Raw genomic sequence first — 12,645 nt, forward strand, 5'->3', positions numbered from 1 at the left:
AATGTTAAAATTGTATGGGCAAAAGTTGGAATAATTGATAAATATATAGTTAAGATAAGATTATAAGAGGTATAGAATAACTCGATTTATTTTACAATAAAAAAATTAACGGAGTTGAAATGACAAAGACGAAAGAGAACGCCAGGAATATGGGTATGTGGAAAAAATAAGGCTAAGAGATATGTTGGGTGAAAAGATATGGCCAATTTAATTTATTTTATACTCCTCTAAAATTGGTATCCATCCCCTATCTATAAAAGCTGAAGCATTTCAAGCTTTTCTATTGGTCCCTTATTTTGAGGGAGTCCAAATTCTTTCATTTCACTTGCAACCTCACGTTCCATTTGCAAATTAATTGCCATCTCTCCTCTTTTCATTTATTAATCTCTCCAACTCATTAATTATATTATGATTTCATGGTTTCATTTCATTAATTACAAGAAGTCTATCATACCACAAAAATTGCAACATTCAGAACTTCAGTAAATTGAAATAGTAAAAATCATTAATTATATTAAATAATATAGAAAAAAAAAGTAATTTAACACAAACAAATAAAAAATAATTAATTGGAGGTAAAAAAAAAAGCTCAAATTCTATGGGTGTATAAGAGTTTGTCACGCCAAGATGATAGCTAGTTTCAGAACCAGAAATTTCTTTAATCATCGCTATATTTACCCCAAAATAAAGTTTAAAATTATATCAAACACATGTTAATGAATTAATCAAATAACGAAAACGATTGAATAAAACAGAAGAGGATGAGAAGGATTGAGATAGAGAGGTTTAAACATACATGAAGTATAAACAAGAATCACAATTGAAAATTTAAGTACCAAGCTATGATGTTTGGATTTTACGGCCATGTTTATAAAGATAATATACACTACTAAATCCTCTATCACGATTTTATATTTCTCTTTAATAGCTTCTCATATAGTTGCTCAACCATCCAATATTTCATAATCATTTCTTCAAAATTTGTAATTAATTTGATCAAATAAACTTTGTAATAGAAAAAATTGATTACATAAATCAGAGATGAAGAATAATAAATGTTTGATTGAATGATATAGTAGAAATAATGGGGACTGATGGAGAAATATGATAGAAGAGGGGAAAAGAAAGATAATACAGAATTTGAGGGAGGAGGATTATTAAGAGGCGCAAAATGAGAAATGAGTAGGGTTTTGGTGGAACTTGCATTATATACTCTCAACATTTATCAGATTTTTCTAGTTTTTTTTATTTAAAAACCAGGTGATGGGTCGGCTGACGGATGTCATTTGTTTCACTCGAATCCGACTCACCCGTCACCCACCCGTTAACTTTTGGTTTTCATTAGTTTAAATTTTCGTGTGGATGCATGGGTGTTAGAGCGGGTGTGGATGAAATTGACATCCCTAGATGTGATGCCTTTGTACAGAGGGTGAATGTGTTTTGCTAACAATTAATTGGGTCGAGGACTTTAGTGAGTACATATCAGATGGGCTATGAGTAATAAATAAATGGGTCGGGGATTGAGTGTATTATATCGTCGTGCGGATGCATATAATTTATATATATATTAAGTCTTGCTTAAGAGTATCCGGTTTAAATTTTAACATGGGTGAAAATACTGCCACGTGATGCTAATCGAGAGAAAAATTTTGGCATTTTCAAGGCAACTTCCCATATGATTTTGGTATGTATTTGACCCGTCGTTAGGTATTTATGTAATTTTGTACGAGTCATCTATTTAAATGGCATATGTATGAATTGTTTGTTTTATTATTTGCATTAATAAGTTATAACTTTATTAGAAATATAATCATTTTCATCTTAATTATCTTTATTTTCATTTAACATGTTAAATTAGCTTCTTCATCATTATTTGCCTTTAACATGTTCAATTATAACCGTATTTATATTGTCACGACATTGAACAGAAAATCATGCTAACTTATGTACTCCTCTACCCAATAATAGCGCATGTTATTACAATCCGTGCATTTTTTTTTTGCACGTGTCTAAGAAATGATAAACAGTAAATATATGAAATTAGTAATTTTTTAAATAAATTAAGAAATAAAGATTAATGATCTTCTCTTCATGCAATAACTCCCCAATGCTTCAATAAATATATTTTGGATCATCTCCATTATCAACTTAATCACTTGAGATTTTCCAAAAAAAAAAAAAAGGGATTACTAATCACCTTAAATATATGGATTGGTAATTTAATTAATTGTAATATTATTTTCTGGAATAAAGTAATAATAATAATGAAGGAGCAGTTGAGGAGGGAAAAAGACGAAAAAAAATGGAACATCATTAAGATGTTAAGATAATTAACACCAACAATATTTATGTGAGGACGATGTTGATAGTGAGCGGCGGAAGAGTGAGGGATGAAGGAGTACAAGGGTTTATGATGCAGTTTTGACTATATATATGTGACTAATGTGAGGCCTGAAGAGCAATTTTTTTTGTTGGGATTTTGGGCCAACTACAACGTCCTCTTACAGTATGAATTTTGGGCCAACTATTAATGATTTCACATATTGTTCTTTGTAAGCTAATACTTTCTATAAAGATAATTGGTTTTTGTTACGATGATATATCTCTTTTAAAATTAAAATAGTCAAATAATATTTTATGTTTATCACAAATTTTCATTTTAGACGGGTATTATCCGTCTTAAGTTTAAGACGGGTTAAATACATACTAAAATCAGATGGCAAGTTGTCTAGAAAATGTTAAATGTTTTTTCTTTATTATTATCATGTGATAGTATTTAACCCGTTTTAAGATTTAAGACAGAGTAAGACCTACTATTATATTTATATAATAATAATAATATCACGGGTTTGAATAATTTATATTTAAGACGGATCACGTGTACAACTTTTTAAATCATGCTGTTATTTATAGTGTGTGTTAAGTTTTGTAAAATTTATGAATGATATATTATTATCGTGTCCTTTTTAACTACTATTACTCTGTATATATTTATATGATAATATCACGGGTTTAAATAATATTTAACAATTCGACTAAATCATACTAAATGAGAGCAAGTTACAATTTTTTTTTTCTATTTCACTAATTACCAGATAATAATACTCTTTCATACATACCATATATTCCTTACATTTGCTTTTGATGTGAATTTCGAGGACCTCATATTAGCCCCAATAACGGAATGTAAACTTTGCTTAAATATATTGAAAAGAAAGATGTAAAAATCTAATGAATGAGAGGTAGTATGTTATATGTACAGATGTACTAAATGAAAAGGGGATTAAAATTGTCATTTTAACATGCACGGGTCAAAATTTCAATTTTATTCGTGCAGGTTCTACAAACGATTACTCAACCAATTTGACCCTAATATATCATGTACGCTAATTACAAATGAAATTTATGTTTCAAATCTAAAAGCTTAGATACGACTTTAATTTGAATTTGTTTAACAAAATAAAAAGATTTTATTACGTTATTTTAAAACTTTATTTCTAATGACAAACTTTAAAATGAGATAATTAATTAATGTAAAAATTATCTAAAAAGTTATTAATTTTTTTATAGTAACAAATTTGAAATAGCACACCGTGCAATTTGCACGAGTTTAAAATTGAGAGAGAAGTTAATTCTATTAGTTTAATTAGTAATGATGAAATATGTTGTCGTCAGAATCAAAACCGTCATTTTTTCCCCTAAACTATATGTACGTTAATTAATCATGTTAATGATGAAAAACATATTATGTCGTCGGAATGAAAAACGTTAATTAAATTACATGTACATCGAATCTCCAATTATGGACTTATTTATATTGTCCCGACATTTACATTTACTAACGCTCATTTTATAGCCAATAATTACATATGTTATCATGACCCATGCATTATTTGCACGGGCTTAAAACTAGTGTAGGCTCATATTTTGCTTACATTTTTTATACGGGTGTAAACGTAGAGGGGGCAAGAAGTAATGGGGCGATAAACTTTAAGACGGAGTATTTCCTATGTTCCAATTACGCAAATTCTTTTTTTTTTTTGATTTAACTACACTCACAATGAGTTGAGCGAGATGAAAAGAGTAATTAATGCTCCCTCCAATTCACAATAAACCTCTCATTTCATTTTGGCACAAAAATTAAGGAAACACACTACCCCACCATATAATTAAATTTGGACCACACAAATACACTACCCCACCATACAATTAAATTTGGACCACACAAACACTTATCAAAAAAGGAAATAGGGAGGTTATTGTGAATAACCGAAAAAGGAAATAGGGAGGTTTATTGTGAATTGGAGGGAGTACTAATTACTAATGTATAAACGTTAAGCTTGATTATTATTAATACTATTGTCGTTATTTGGGTTACATATGTCGCCTTTATTCGAAAAAATTACAGTAATATACTTTCTTTGTCTAAGTCAATTGTTATCTTTTACCTTTTACACATTTGTCAATACTCATTTTATTTCGTAAATATCTTTACTTACATAAGTGTCAAAATTTAGAAAATTGAAACCCTTAATATAGTTATTAAGACAAATCGGACAAGATATCTGATGAGTATATTTTAGGTTAAGTATTGGAAATTATTTTAACGATTCTCTTACTTTATGAATAGTGTTTAAAAAGTAAATGAGAACACAATTAAACCTTGTATTTTTTGCACGGGTATAAAACTAGTTTACTATAAAAGCTGAAACATTTAAAGTGTTTTTATTGGCTCCTCAATTTCAGGGTTGCAAAATGACTTTTTTGGCTTCAAAAAACGTGGTTGCATGTTTTTAGGAATTAATTTATCTCTTTCTACTTTTGCCTTTCTCAAAAATAATTCATTAACCAGTGATTTCCTTATTAAAAATTTACAAATAATTTTTACAAATAAAATGTAAACATTAAAATGTTACAAATTAAAATATTACAAAAATTACATATATTAAAAATTATTGCATGCTGAATAATCTTGATCTAAACTAGAAAACAAGAAGTAACTCATTTGTGTTCCAGAGACGAAGTGTGGATTTAACTTCAAGCTTCTTCTTCCATCTTCTCAATTCTCTCTGTAATGTATCCCTTCCAATAGCCACACCACTAAAGTATATCATAATCATAATTACATTATGTCCTAATATTTAATTAAAACAAATGATGTTTTTAAAAAAATACATATTTAAATTATTTGTTAAAAAAAACAATTTGGTTCATGTATATGAAATATGAAATGAGATTTTATTTGATTTATCTAGGCTGAGGTTAACTTTTCTGGGATTTGTGTTAATTTCATGGGTTGAATGAAAACAAATTTTCATAAAATCAACTCATAAATCCAGAAATTCATTCCCAAAACCAGGAAATTAATCCCGAAACCCATAAATTAATTCTCAAACCAAGAAACTTGAATAAATCATCAAAAAAAATCATCAACAACAAATTAAGATATTAATAAAATATCAGATCTAATTATCCATTTCGTAATTTTATTAAAAAAAGCCGTCAATTATCACTATAACCAATTCATAATAACTACAAACACAAAAATTTAAAAATTAATGTTCCAATTATTTTATTAAAAACAAAATAAAAAATTTAAAAATAATACAATCATCAGATCTAAGAAGCTCACTATAAACCCAGAAATTAAAAAATAAAGGTCGGCCTTCATTTAGTATTCTGAACGGATAAAAAACAAAAAAAATGGATTTAGATTTTAAAAAATAGAACAAACCTTAAAAATTTTAAAAATAATTTTAAAAGAAGAAGAGAAAACGCATGCAAAAGAAAATAATAAGCCTATACTTTGAAAAATACCATATTAGCCAAAAAAAATGAAACAATGCATCATATATTGTCGATAATCGAAGGATAAAACAAACCTGAATTTGTAGGATTACATGCTTAAGTGAGGAATGAGAGGTAATTTGTAGGATTAGCTATATGGGCTTTATAAGAGGTAATTTTTGAGGTATGAGAGTATTAGAGAGTGGTGCGAGAGATGAGTTGAGAGACTACTATTTTAGAGAGTGATGAGTATTCGAGCGCCTAGAACATTCGAGCGGCGAATTTGTGAGGGTTTCTCATGTTCAAGCATATACGAAGTAATTGGGTTTCTCATGTTCTATTCTATAGAGCTCCTTTTCTCTCCATTTTCTAAAAAGAAATGGAGAGACAAGTTCCTATTAATGCTCCGGATCGTATTTTGGCAACATCAAACGGTTCTAAATTTACGCATAAAGATAAAAGAAAATGAGGGTGAAGGGATAAATTATTATTTAAATAAATTGTGAGAGGAAATGGAGAGAAAGAAAATGGAGAGGATCCATTTCCTATTCTATAGACCTTTTTACGGCCCAACAAGTTCTATATTAGATTAACTTTTGTTTATTTACAGTCACATAGTCCCTCCAATTTCTTACTTCCTCCGTCGATTTGTTTATTACGTTTACTTTTTACACAAAGATTAACTTAATAATAATACAGGACAAATATTATAACTTGGGTTAATAATTTACTATGGTTAGGAACTTAGAATTTACACCGTAAGTATAATTTTTAGATCTATATATATTTTTATCGGCTACTATCCGTCTTAAGTTTAAAACGGGTAAATATCACCACACATGGGGATGTAGACAAATATTTTACTTTTCCCGTGCATGAAGCTTTTGTTGTGAAATAAAGAGAGTAGATAATTGTATATAGAAGTTAGAGAGAATATAAAAGAGACAAAACTATGTATTATTGCATTATGAGGGGGTTTTTATATACACATACAATAGGCTAGGGTTTCCATAATATAATATCTCTAGAATATCCTAACATATGGACATCCATATAATATTACATAATAATATTTCATAACACTCCCCCTTGGATGTCCATTACTGAAGAACATGCCTCATTAAAAACCTTCCTAAAAAAACCCTTGTGGGAAAAACACTAGTAAAGGAAAAGAGTACAATATCTTCAAAACACGTATAACAAGCTGACTCGTTAAAACCTTTCCATGGAAAATCCAATAGGACAAAACCATAGGTAAGGAAAAAGAGTACAACACATGTTTACTCCCCCTGATGATTACGTAACTTGATATATCTTAAAATGATATATGTTTTGACGTAACTTCTCGATCGTTGAAGAATAATTCATCTATGTTGATAACTTGATATCTTCAATTATTAGAAATTCTTGATAACTTCAATCATCATACTTCATCGGAACTCACAATCTGGATATGATCATTTCATAATAACTTATAGCGTAATAATGTGCTTATAGTGCTACTTCGTTAAAAACCTTGCTAGAAAAAACCCATTGGGATAAAAACCTAGTCGCAGGGAAAAAGAGTGTAGTATCATACATATATGGATCTCTACAGGAGAACCAACCCAAATGTTGAATAATAATTCATTTAATACATCAAGTGATTTTCTTTGCTAAACCATTGGATTGACAACCTTATTGTAGACTTTGACTACATTATTTTCCAATCGTTATGGTACTTCTGAACCATAAACTAATTTCACATGTTTAGCATTAAGCTCATTTAAATCATTATTCTCATATGCTCAAACTTCAGGTTGAGACAATAATAATTTCCTTCAAGTAAACTCTACAGGAGTTTGAATAATCCATTTTGAAAATAATCACGATAACCTTTCAATCGTGTCGTTGAGGTTCATAAATACTCAAGAGTTCTCAAAACTCAATTAATCAAACATCATCATTTGATGATCGTTTATAAGAGGCTGTAAAATATATTTCTCCTTTTAAACATTTATCAAAGTATAACAAAATAATTAATTATGTACATGCATATGATATGTAACCTAATCTAAACAACAATAAAAACAATGTAATAAATGTATAATGTATATATAGTAACACTAAGATGCAAATGATAAACTTATTATCTAAAATGCACATAATAATGACTCAATAATGCAAACTGTACAGTTTCCTTTCCCAATATTTATAACTTAAATTGACTTTGGGTCAATAACTGGACATGTAGTCCATAAACTCATTTATAATCATAGATTATATGTCGACAATAAAATTGGACTTAAATATTAGATCCTCATTTTCTAGTTCATTAAACACCGCGTGAAATGCATATCAGTTCCTTAACCATATCGATATAATTTCAACATCTCGTGATATTGTCAGTACTGAATAAATGATATCTGAATATATTTGGTACCTTTTCTTTTCTATATAGACCATCTATTATCATTCAGATATCTATGTCACTTCCGGGACATCCAAATTTCTTTACTCCATAGGAGTACCAACTGCCCATGCTTGCCATTTTCTTATTATCAATACTATATATTAATTCCAGAAACCAAGGGACTTCAATGTAATTAAAGAAAGTTATACAAATTAATTATACTATATAGTTTTAAATCACTAGCACCGTGTGATGGACCCGATTAAGGGATCCCAATGCAAATATTATAAAGTTTGGGTTAAAATTAAACTTTATAGAAGCTTGATAATTTTCCTAAACATTTGTAAGAGATTAAAACATGGTCAATTTCCTTAAAATAAAATAATTAATTAAAAAGGTCAATTTCCTTAAAATAAAATAATTAATTAAGATGGCCAATTTCAAAGATACTAAAAGAAAGAAGATGCTTGGTAATTTTCCTAAATATTTATACTCCGTAGAAGACTAGAAGATGGTCAATTTTCTTAAAATTAATTAGTATAAACATGCACACTTATGGTATTAATTATTAATCATCATAAAATTATATATTAAATTTTATAGTTGATTAGATGTATAGAGATGTTAATTATTTAACATTTACGGCGGGAGTAGTGAATGTAACAATGATTACCGGCAAGTAGTGAAATGTTATTACTATTATTTCATTAATAAGAATAAAATATTAATAGCGGGAGTAGTGAATTTGTCTCAAAATTTATTTCATCGTAATTTTAGGATATGTTACAGAAAAATATATTAATGATAAATTTATGGGTTATGCAACTTTAAGTAATTTTATTTAATGAAAAAAAAATTAATGGTAAGTAGAGGTAGCCCGGGCGAAGCCGGGCACCAACACTAGTTACTTGAAATATATGAACCAATATGACTCTCACACTACATTCCACGTGTGGTTATTGTTCAATTTGGCAAGAATCTAATTTTCCTTACATATATTTTCTATGACTAATTTATAGCCCGCTATACCACATATAGGGCTAATCTGTCTATAATTAAATCATAGTTTTTAATGTAACATACCACATTTTGATAAGGTGATCAAACTGGTATTATAATACATCTTCGTATATAACCAAATTAATACCATCATTTCTAATTCCATGAACCTCTATTTGATGTATTTCTTATTGAAAACAAACCGCTGAACTTCAGGTTCAGTTCAGGATAACATATTTGTTTTTTTTACCAGCTTTTCCTTACTATTCCCCCCCCAAAAACTATCTATACCAGATAGATTTAATGGGCAATAAATCATTATATCCACTTTAATTGTCTTATGTAGTTGGTTTTTCAATGTGCTGAATCACAGTGCCCAATTCGGAGACTAACGATTCCATATAATAATCAAACTGTGATCTCCAACATCAAATATACTCAGTGTTCGTGTAATATCTTGCCTTTAATAAATTTACACGAGAGAGTTTCAGCACCTATATTTTCCTTAGGATAAACTTCAGGTTTATTAAAACGCGTATAATAGGAACCCGGATGACCTCACATTTTAACCATTTCATGTCAACGTTTTTAATGTGCCCACAATCCCTGACAAATTTTGATAAACATTGGTCATGTTTTGAAAATTCTCTTATCACACGCCACTTAATATAGTTGACTATGAGATACAACAGGTGTTTCATATATGTAGGCAAGACTCATCGTTCATTCAGGGAAAATGATTATAGATTACTTTTTGAGTATTTTCATATATAATTATATCATAAGATTAACATGACCTGCCTAGATCAGTCAGTATCTAAATATTAATATACAAGTGAAACGGATACCGTAAGACGATTATTTAGTATTTAAGTTGATTAACTAATTAATATGAGTAAAAATAAGTACGGAGTATAAGGGATACGATAATTAATTAACAACACAAGTGAAAGTATCATGAAACATACTAATAGAGATATTGGCAAACTAAACGATTACGTTTGTTTTGTGAAGGCATTCCCGCTTTTTAGTATTAAAAGTAACAAAAGTAGTGGCTCTACTTTCCAAACCAGGCCACTCATTATCATTATCAAATGTAACCCACAAAGCTTTAACACACCAAAAAGGCTATAGACTAAAACCCAACATAAAAAAAATGTGAACGTTGTATTAGTAACATTTTAAGAGGAGAGTCACCACATAAACATGCATAAAAGACCAGCAGAAACCAAGGAACAACCATTTGCCAATTGACAAAGACTCATGAAGACACATGCAAACATACCGCTCTTAATACTGCCATTATATTACCCTTATTAATTTCTCTTTACAATTTAGATATTTGTGGGTTTAAATTTCGAGTCATAATTTCAACACTATATACTTCGGATTATAGTGTACTTTTCAAAATTTTCACTTGTATATATATTTTGTCCTTTCATTCTCATATCGAATTTCCAACATATATGAGTCTCACATTACTTTTCATGAGATATGAGATATTTTATTTCAATGAAAAATTCGGCTCAATTAAGGCTCACATCATACATTAAACTCAATTTAATGCCTCTTTACTTGGCTCATCAAATGCCACATTATTTGGCTCAATTAAGACCGCAATATTAGGCTTATCATAACGCCATATTCTCGATCTCTGCTAGAGACAGAGCCTTTATAAGATGTCACATTCACTTCAAGGAATCAATCAAATTTCATATCTCATTATACTGTTCAACTTCAGGTGAATAAGAATCAATTCAGAATAATTTACCATTTAATAAAAACAGCTTTATTCATTTGAAACTCAAATGCAACTCAAAATTGCAGCTGTGAACTTCAGGCCACTTATATTTACACCCAGAGGCGGATCCAGGATTTTTTTTACGTTTGTAGCAAAATACAAATACGATAATTATTACGAAGTAGATGAATAACATGTTTATGTTATCTCGTAATTAAGCAGCGGTGGAGTGAGGGGGGACTAGTAAGAAAGCTCGTCCCCGTTGGCGTTTTTTTAAGTTGTTTTATATTATAACCCTTTTGCCCCCGCTGAGTTCAAATCTTGGCTCCGCCACTACTCGTAAAGTGCTACATATGTCGATCCAGATAGTAAGATGAATTTCAAATAAAATTTAAGATTATTAATAAAGAAACTAAAATTAATTTAAACCCTATATTTTAACTCTCAAATATCACAAATAACACGAACCGATCTCATTCACAAACGGATAATCTATCACAATAATGTTACACCGTAAGATGCTACACATCCAAGCCGAAAAAGGTATGATGAACAAAACTAATTACATGATAATTAAGAGATCCAAAGTTTCCAGACCCGGTAACAATGGCAAGGATGAGTCAATGGAGATGAGAAAGAGAAGTAAAGAAATAAAACAACTTGGCTTCTTACAAAAGTATTAATCAATAATTTTGCACGTATGTCAAAATTTATTAGATTACAAATACTTGACTGCAAAAAATTGTTTCACACTTCATATCAACGAACAATTTAATGAAACTAGGATTCTTGACCAAATCATTAAATAATTTGCATTAATTGCATTGGGACAATGAAAATTGTTAATTAATACTGGGTTTTTCATTTGGAACAATGAGAAGTAAATGTCATTAATTGTAGATTAGCCGCTGATAGTAAATTTTTAGGTGTAGCAAAATCAAGACCTACTAATCAATCAAATGTTCTCTTTAACTTTTCTGGCATTTGGTGTAGCACTTGCTACAGGAATGCACAATGTGGGTCCGCCGCTGTTTACACCATATGAATATATTGTATAGATGAGACAATGTTAAATTATTACATACCTTTGAAACTTTGAACTTCAAGCCAAAGTTATTATATGGACATATCTCTTCATCTTTATAAAATAGATCTTTTGAAACTTCATGTCCAAAATTATATGATATGTCTTTTTCCAAAAAAAATTTGATCATATTATCACATCTATAGAACTAATCCAATAATATACGTAACTGATAAATTTCATAGTACATCATAATTTTAACAAAATTCGAGTAACGTAATTAAGCTCGGAGACAAATAACAATTGGCAATTATCATAGAATTAATATGTGTTAGAGATTTAAGTTGATGTATAGTAATCATTATTCATAACCCAAGTTGGATAGAAATTAAATCTGTCTAAAAATTACCCTAAAAAATTATACCAGGGTATTAAATAAATAAAGAAAAATGTCACACATGATTCTTAAGTAATCAAACAGAAACCATTGAATCCATGCACTAATACACTACGTAGTATATATATTGTTTTTGCGAAGTTTGTAAACTTACCATGAAAACATTAATGAAACCTTGTTTTAGCATAAAAAAAAAAGGTACATACTCGGTTAATTAATTGGACCTCGATAATTAAGTACAGAGTATAACGGCAACATACCTTAATTAACGGAATAAAATAAAAAGATCTGATATAAACCTCATA

At 29.2% G+C, this 12,645-nt stretch overlaps 1 non-coding gene across 1 annotated transcript; it reads right to left on the minus strand.

Annotated features, from left to right (window-relative positions):
• Window positions 1-584: 584 nt before the first annotated feature.
• Window positions 585-675, minus strand: LOC141589038 (small nucleolar RNA snoR8a). Its single transcript, XR_012519996.1, has one exon. It is a non-coding gene; the product is annotated as a small nucleolar RNA snoR8a (small nucleolar RNA).
• Window positions 676-12,645: the final 11,970 nt, after the last annotated feature.

Source organism: Silene latifolia, chromosome 6, assembly GCF_048544455.1.
Source record: "Silene latifolia isolate original U9 population chromosome 6, ASM4854445v1, whole genome shotgun sequence".
NCBI lineage: Eukaryota > Viridiplantae > Streptophyta > Magnoliopsida > Caryophyllales > Caryophyllaceae > Silene > Silene latifolia.